Consider the following 8,246-nt stretch of genomic DNA (forward strand, 5'->3'; position numbering starts at 1 on the left):
TAGCAACTGCCTAGCAACACCATAGCAACAAGCTGGGAAATACTGAAGCTGCTCTATGTTACAGTCTGTGGCGTTTGCTCAGGAGAAACACAGTAAATGACACAAGCAGAAATGTCTTTAATTTTTCCTGACTGTGTAAATGAAGTGTCACATGATTTTATGATATTAATTAAGCTAAAATTTGGGTCACAACTAAAACTGCCTCCAGTCCACACACGCCCGCCTTCTGAGCAATGGTTTTCTGACTGTTATAATAAACATGAATGCAGGGATGGACGGAATGTTCGTATCCCTGTGGGGATGAAGCTTAATGGACTCTTTAACTGCTGCTGGGCTCCAGTTCTGATGGTGTTTTGATGAATATGGAGACCATCCTCTTTTATATTTGACCCACTTTCTCCGAGGCACAGGAAAAAAGCCAGGGGGTGATTTTCTAGAGAGGAAGAAAAGCTCCACAATCCGGAAAATAGTGCTTCACATGTTTAACACAAATAACTAACTCAGGAGGCCTCTGAGAGTCTAATGGAGCTGGGTTCAGTGGACACGGAGGATGTTTTTATTGCTGCACTCAGGTGCCCGTAAGTGCTGTGTGAATTACTATAAATGATCTTCAACTACACAGAAGTGTAAATCAATTATTTGAGGACTTTACATAACAACTAATTTTTCTTCATGTTCAGTTACATTTATAAAAGACACATGACTGGGATTAAATACAATCACTTTAAACTCACTCCTGCACAAATATTCTATTAATTTAAGTTTTCGTTTTTGTCTTTTTTATCAGAAAAATATAAAATATAAAAGAGTTTTGTAGAAAATTATTATAATTAATTTACAATGATTAATATCCACTTTTTTTTTTTTATTATTATTATCGTTACACTTATATAGCGCCTTTCTAGACACCCAAGGACGCTTTACAATCTACACTGCTCAGAACGCTCAATTCACACACACACACACTGGCGAGAAGCGGCAGCCAAACGCGCACAGCGTACTCTCAACCAGAAACGACCGTCCACCTGGAGGACTGCATCGGGCACTAGGGTTTCACCCAGGACAGAGCGCCAATCCATATCTGGGCTCACACATACAGACATTCATTCACACACCAGGACACTTTTAACTCTATATATAGAAAAAAATATATAAATCCTGGAGCTGTTTAGCCCTACCCCTGGAAGGACTCTGGAAGCAGTAGCAGAGGGAACGAAGCAAAGCAAGGGTCAATAGGTTGAGATTTCTCAAACACAAAGTGGGTTTCGCTGACGGTGTCCAATCAACTGATGGTTCTACAAGCATTCTTTAATAATGAAATGTTTCTATATAGAACTCTGAACGTGTGAAGAACCTTTGGCATGGTTAAAGGGTTCTGCATCGTGAAGGGGTTCTTCAGATTGATGGAGAATGTGCTGTAGATGGTTCTATACAGCACCTTTTACAGAAAGGTTCTATACTCAGTACTGTTCTATACTGTCAAGCTTGTGAAAAGAACCATTTCTGGTGGCATATAGAACCCTTTTCTAAAAGGTGCTGTATAGAACCATCTATAGCACATTCTCCTTCATGATGCAGAACCCTTTAACCATGCCAAAGGTTCTTGATGTATTTAGAGTTCTATATAGAACCATTTCCTAAAGAACCCTTGTAGAAGAGGTGTATCACAAGACTGCTTATAATCCATATTACTGACTATTCTGCTGTCCATGTAAATTTGTATTTTAAATATATGTCTAGCTGCTTGGAAAAATTTACAATGAAACTTCATTACACTCAGGTGTAATAAGAATAAAGACTCTCTTTAGTCTTAAAAGAGCACTGAGTAAAAACATAGACAACCAGAACATAGAAGAGAAGAAAGAGAGAAGAGTGAAAATGGCTAAAATCCTAACTTCTGCTCCTTGCCCCTCACTGCTGTTTGCTCGGGGTCAGGGTGAACTGTCAAGATAACACTTTGATCACTTTGTCCTGTTCTTCAAACCATTCCTGAACAGAGCATTATCCTGCTGAAAGAGGCCATTGCTATTTGGGAACTCCACTGCGGTGAAATGGTGGGCTCAGTCCCTTAAGAACACAGGACAGAGAGTTCATGCCAACACTACAACAGAAAATAAAGGATTAAATGACCTCACTTGCAAGGAATAATTTTGTGTAGGTGAACGGTTCAGATATTTAACACAAAGAGAAGCAGAAGGCCTCTGAGCTTGGCTCAGTGAACACAAGACTTTATTTTTATTGCAGCTCTCAGGTTGCCCTTAAGTGCTTTGACCCTCTCTCAGCAGCTAATGGAACCAACTCCTGTCCGAACACAAACGGAAAAACCAGAGCCACTCTCACTCTGTCAGCTCCACTTACAGCATCACAGACGCCTGGACACTCACTGGGCTCCTGTAATACAGCATCACAGCCTTCCTGTAACACCCCTTACAGCATACTGCTTTACCATCACATTCAACATCATTTATATCTCAAATTTTATACATAAATATACATATGTAAAAGGTGAGATATAAAATCCTACCCACTCAGCCTACCAATCAGGAAAGAACTCATCTACGCATAACACTCTTAAATGCACAGTAAAAAAAAATACTTTAATTCTCAGCAATAAACAAGGCCCAAGTCCATCACTGTGCATTACATTCTCACCCAGTCATTCACACACTCACCCAGGCACTCACACACTCTCCCAGTCACTCACACACTCACCCAGTCATTTACACCCTCACCCAGTCACTCACACACTCACCCAGTCACTCACTCAGTCATTCATGCACTCACCCAGTTATTCACACACTCACCGTCACTCACACTCTCCCCCAGTCACTCACACACTCACCAAGTCATTCACACACTCACCCAGTCATTCATGCACTCACCCAGTCACTCACAAACTCACCCGGTCACTCACCCAGTCATTCATGCACTCACCCAGTCATTCACACAGTCACTCAGTCACTCACACTCACCAAATCATTCACACACTCACCGAGTAATTCACACACTCACCCAGTCATTCATGCACTCATCCAGTCATTCACACGCTCACACTCACCCAGTCATTCACACACTTACCCAGAGGAGAGGAGCCCTCCTAAGACACTGCAGCTGTGGCAGCGCCACTTTGATGCCCCTGATGCTGTAAGTCTGACATGTTCAGGAACTGTGAATTATGGCAGTTGTGTTCTCATTTACAGTGAGGAACATAATTTATAATTATGAATATAAAATAAATAAATATTTATTCCTTATGCTTTGGTGCATTTCTCTGATCAGAATTAAAATTCTCATAACTGTTAGTTCAACCTCCACAAGATAGAATCATTTGTGCACATCATAGTAGCAGTTTCTCATTCCGTCCAACAAACTGCAAATGCTTTTGGAAATGCATCAATTGCTTCCAGACAATTCTCTGCTGTTTTATAACATTATCATTTGCTTATGTCATGTCAATCAAAATGAACTATACTTATGAATTCTTAATAGTCTTTCCCTATGACACTAATAGTCCTCATTTCATTGTTTGAATCATTACATACAAAAATGTTGTACTAGTTGTCAAAAACAGTCAAGAAAATCTTATGCATTTCTTTATCATTTTTGTCTGAAATTGAACAGTTCCTCTCAGGTGAACCTCAGCTTTCACTGATGAGGAATGTTTGAAGCATTAGTTGTAACCAAAGATAAGCCACTTCTCCACAGTCATTCAAAGCTGAATCCCATGAACCCTCAATTGGCCAGCCTATATGAACCAAACAGACATAGTGTGTACCGTTCTGACAAAACAGTGACACAGAAATGGAATTCAGCATTGTGGAAGAGGGCTGAGGATGTGTGGAGGAAGGGGAAGGGGACAATCCAGGCAAAGAGGAAGAAGAGGCGAAGTACATAGGCAGATTCCTGATGAAATTAGGGCTACAGTCATGGACCATGTAGTTAATCATGGCCTCACAATGGCTGAGGCTGGGCGAAGGGTGCAGCCAATGGTTGGAAGATCCACTGTAAATTCAATTATTCAAACATATTTGTCGGGAGAACAGGTGTGTATACTGGACAGTAACTCAGCACTAAACAATCTGCACTGCACTACTGTGTCATACATGAAGCTAACAGTGAGACAAGAACTTATTACATTTTACATTTAGACTTACAGCTTTATTGCAGAACAGATTTACTATATTGTAGTGTAAAGTAGTGTTACAGTAAAAAATTGCCATATTTACAGAATGGTACTGTACTGCAACATTTTACAAGCAGTAAGCTGTCACGTCCTCGTCTCGTCATGTCTGTTTTCCCCGGTCATGTGCTCTTTTAGCACATGGCTATGTTTGTTATTATTCTAGTACCGCCTTTGTCCTGCCTCCTCGTCTGTCATTTGTTAACCTGTCCCCTCGTTATCTGTCCAGGTGTGTCTTGTTTGTGTCAAGCATTTAAGCCCTCTTGTGTCACGTCCTGTTGGTCGAACATTTCACCTTTGTTATATTTCGTAGTGTCCAGTTTAGCCTGTTTTCCTTATGTTAAAAGTCTCTGTTTTGTTATTTTCCTTTAATAAACGTTTGTGTTCTAGCGAATGCGTCCGCCCTCAGTCAGTCCGCTCCGCGTTCCTGACAGAATGTTCGACCAATACAAGGACGCAGCTAGCACAGACTATCCATTTGCGAGGTGTGCTGTTCGCCGGACTCCATTCCGTACAGGCCCCAAAGATCCTGTGGGGGAGGTTTTGAAAGTGGCCTCGGAATGAAGTCGCCGGCTCCAGCACCTGCCTGGCGCTGAGGCTGTTAGCCTCCAACCTCAGGACAACGGAGGTGGGGCTAACAGGGGCGCACCTATGAGGGTTCTGATGGGTGTGCCCGTCAAACCCCCTAAACCCATTACTGCTCCAGCACGTGCCCGGCGAGCGGCACGGGCCCCTGCCTCCGTGCACGTCGTCGCAGGGTCCCCCTGCCTCCTGTCTCCGTGAGCGCGGCTCCCTCAGCCGCTCCTGTCTCCGTGAGCGCGGCTCCCTCAGCCGCTCCTGTCCTAGTGACTATGGCTTCGGCCGTTTCGGCACCCGTGACTGTGGTCCCGGCCGCTCCTGGTCGTGTCCGAGGGACGGCCCCAAGGACTTCGGGGTCGATCCCCAGAACTGTGCCCAGGCTGGTTCCTCAGACTGCCCCACAGACATTTGCCCTGCCTGGGCACCCCCCTGTTATATTGGTTCCCCTGTCTGTCCCTGTCCTGATTCCTGTCTCTGTCCTTGTCCCTGTACCTATGTCTGCCTTTGTCTGCCATCTGTCACGCCCTCGTCATGTCTGTTTTCCCCGGTCATGTGCTCTTTTAGCACATGGCTATGTTTGTTATTATTCTAGTACCGCCTTTGTCCCGCCTCCTCGTCTGTCATTTGTTAACCTGTCCCCTCGTTATCTGTCCAGGTGTGTCTTGTTTGTGTCAAGCATTTAAGCCCTCTTGTCTCACGTCCTGTTGGTTGAACATTTCACCTTTGTTATATGTCAAGTCGGTCGTGTTATCTGTCTGTCTTCGAAGTTTCCCCCGTCGTCGTTTCTTTTCCTTGGTCGTTGTTTCGCTTTGTTGTCTGTCTGTCCCGTTTGCCCTGTGTATTTCGTAGTGTCCAGTTTAGCCTGTTTTCCTTATGCTAAAAGTCTCTGTTTTGTTATTTTCCTTTGATAAACGTTTATTGTGAATGCGTCCACCCTCAGTCAGTCCGCTCCGCGTTCCTGACATAAGCACTGTTATTGTGCACTACAGTAATATTGGTTAAAGCAATATATCTCATGTTTACTGTACATTACTGTAATTTTATACTGCATCACATAGGATTGCAAAACAACCTCGCAGAGGTGGAAGAGGGTCCCTTTTTACATTAGGAAGCCATTTGTGCAATGGTGATTGCAAACAATGCCCTAAGGTTGAGAGAGATACAAAGCGCTGTTATAAAGGATGACAATATTTTGGGGAATATTGAATACGTTTCAATTGCTATAATTGACGGAATGCTCAGAAGAAATGAAATGCGCATGAAACAATTGTACAATGTGCTATTTGAACAGAACAGCGACAGAGTGAAGGAGATCTGTCACCAATATGCACAGGCAAAACATTTATGTGTTCTATGCATACTCTAATGTACAGTGCTGTAAACTGGTTACTGTCCAAAATGCCTTATGTTACACAGGAAAATTTGTTATAGATTTTCTCTCTCTCTTTTAGTATAAAGTATGTCCTGGAGCTGGAGGCCAGGGAACTGCTGCACACATTCATATACATTGATGAGACGGGTTTCAATCTGGCAAAGGTAGAAAGCATGGAAGAAATTGCATTGGACAGAAAGCAATCATTGATGTCCCACTCCAATGAGGAGGGAATATTACAATGGGTGCAGCCATCTCAGAAAACGTCACCCATATCCCCCATTTTGGTCCATACAACACACAACATTTGCTGATGGTCTAAATGGAGACCATCTGAACAAGTTTGTGGTAATATGGGATAATGTGCGTTTTTCATCACTCAGATTTGGTCAGACAGTGGTTGGCAGCACATGAAAGGCTGCTGGTGGAATATCTACCAACAGGAGTATTTCTCTGCCTGGAGATGGAGGGTATATGACCGGCATTCACAAATGGCCCTGTTAGTGGCCATGGATGCAGCATATGATGATATCACAGCAGAGTCTTGCAGAGGGTGGATTCGCCACTCGAGGAGATACTTTCCTTGCTGCATTGCCAGGGATAATATTCGCTGTGATGTTGATGCAAATATGTGGCCAGACAGACAGGAATGTATGGAGGTGTAAGAATGATTTACAGTACTTTGCATGTTCCTATATGTACTGCAATATTGTTTACAGTTGTGCACAACTCTACCCAAAGGGTGTTTCTAATATTTGTTGTAAATATGTTTGTACTTTGCTTTTGTACAGTGCTGTGAACAAATTAGAATTTCAAAGAGCATATGGAGTAAAAATGTAAAACATACACATTGAGTGTCTTGTACTCATTTACCTCACTAAATACAATAATGTGTAACTTAACTGTAGATTTCAAATGTGTGTCCTAATAGTGTATAGTGCTGTCTTGAACATTTTCAGGTAGTGTCACCATAATCTGACTTTTTTTGCACTGGAAAACACTTACAGAGTGAACTGTCATATTGAACACATGACAAAGCCATTTGACTATCTTGGTCATAAACAATGGTGTCAGGAGTTTTTGTTTTGATAACACAGACACTTTTATTGATATGAATACTTGCTTTTGAGGAATGAACTATTCATTTTGAGCAAGTGACACACTTTTGCAGGTTATCAACTAGGTTTTGCAGTTTGTACTGATTGTTTTGAGAAATTCACTTACTGTTTTGCAAATGTTAATAGTGATGTGAAAAATGCACCAAAGCAAACTGAAACTTTTATCAAAATTTTATCTAACATACATTAGAACATGCTGACAGTGTACACTGCACTTATAACATGACTAAGTATATTGACTGCCTTGTTCATAGGCAATGAGACACAGACTAGACATTCTGATGGCACTAACAAGTTGATTGACATAAATATTTTGAGGCAAAAACAAAGAATTCTGAGCAAGCTGGGTGGTTTTACAGGTATTCTATTGAGTTTTGCTGTTTGCACAAACTCTTTTGGAAATGCATTTGTTGTGATGCCAATGTAAATCATAATGTGAGAAATGTACCAACTCGATTGAGAAAAACTATAAATCAATATGAAAGTTAAAAGCAATAGAAATATCAACAGCAAGTAAAAAAATCAATAAAATCAGTGAAGTCGGATGAATGTGTGAATGTAAATATCTTTTTCCCCTGTGTTATCATGTTGTTCACATGCCTTTATTTATTCTGAAGGAATCTCACCAGCAGGGCTCTGTACAGATGACTTACAGAAGTTTCCAGGTGCTTTGAACTTTTTAAAGTGGAAGCATTGTGAATAGAGATTTATAAACACACAATAATGAGTGAGGCTTTCTGCTAGATACAAACACGATATAAATGTAACTGGAATGCTGTAAGATAATAAGCTATAATTTTATTGTATTCTTTTTGTCCAGGAACGCAGTCTGTACGGAGAAGGGTTCAATGTGAGTGATTTGATCAAACAGCGCCCTCCTCTGTTTGTTTACAGTGTTTATGAACACATTAAAATACAGTACATTATATCCAGTTAATAAATAGATATATATTTTTAAACATACAAAAACCTTTTTTCCACATCCAGCTACATTTAC

This window comes from Hoplias malabaricus, chromosome 13 (genome assembly GCF_029633855.1).
Source record: "Hoplias malabaricus isolate fHopMal1 chromosome 13, fHopMal1.hap1, whole genome shotgun sequence".
Classification (NCBI taxonomy): Eukaryota; Metazoa; Chordata; class Actinopteri; order Characiformes; family Erythrinidae; genus Hoplias; species Hoplias malabaricus.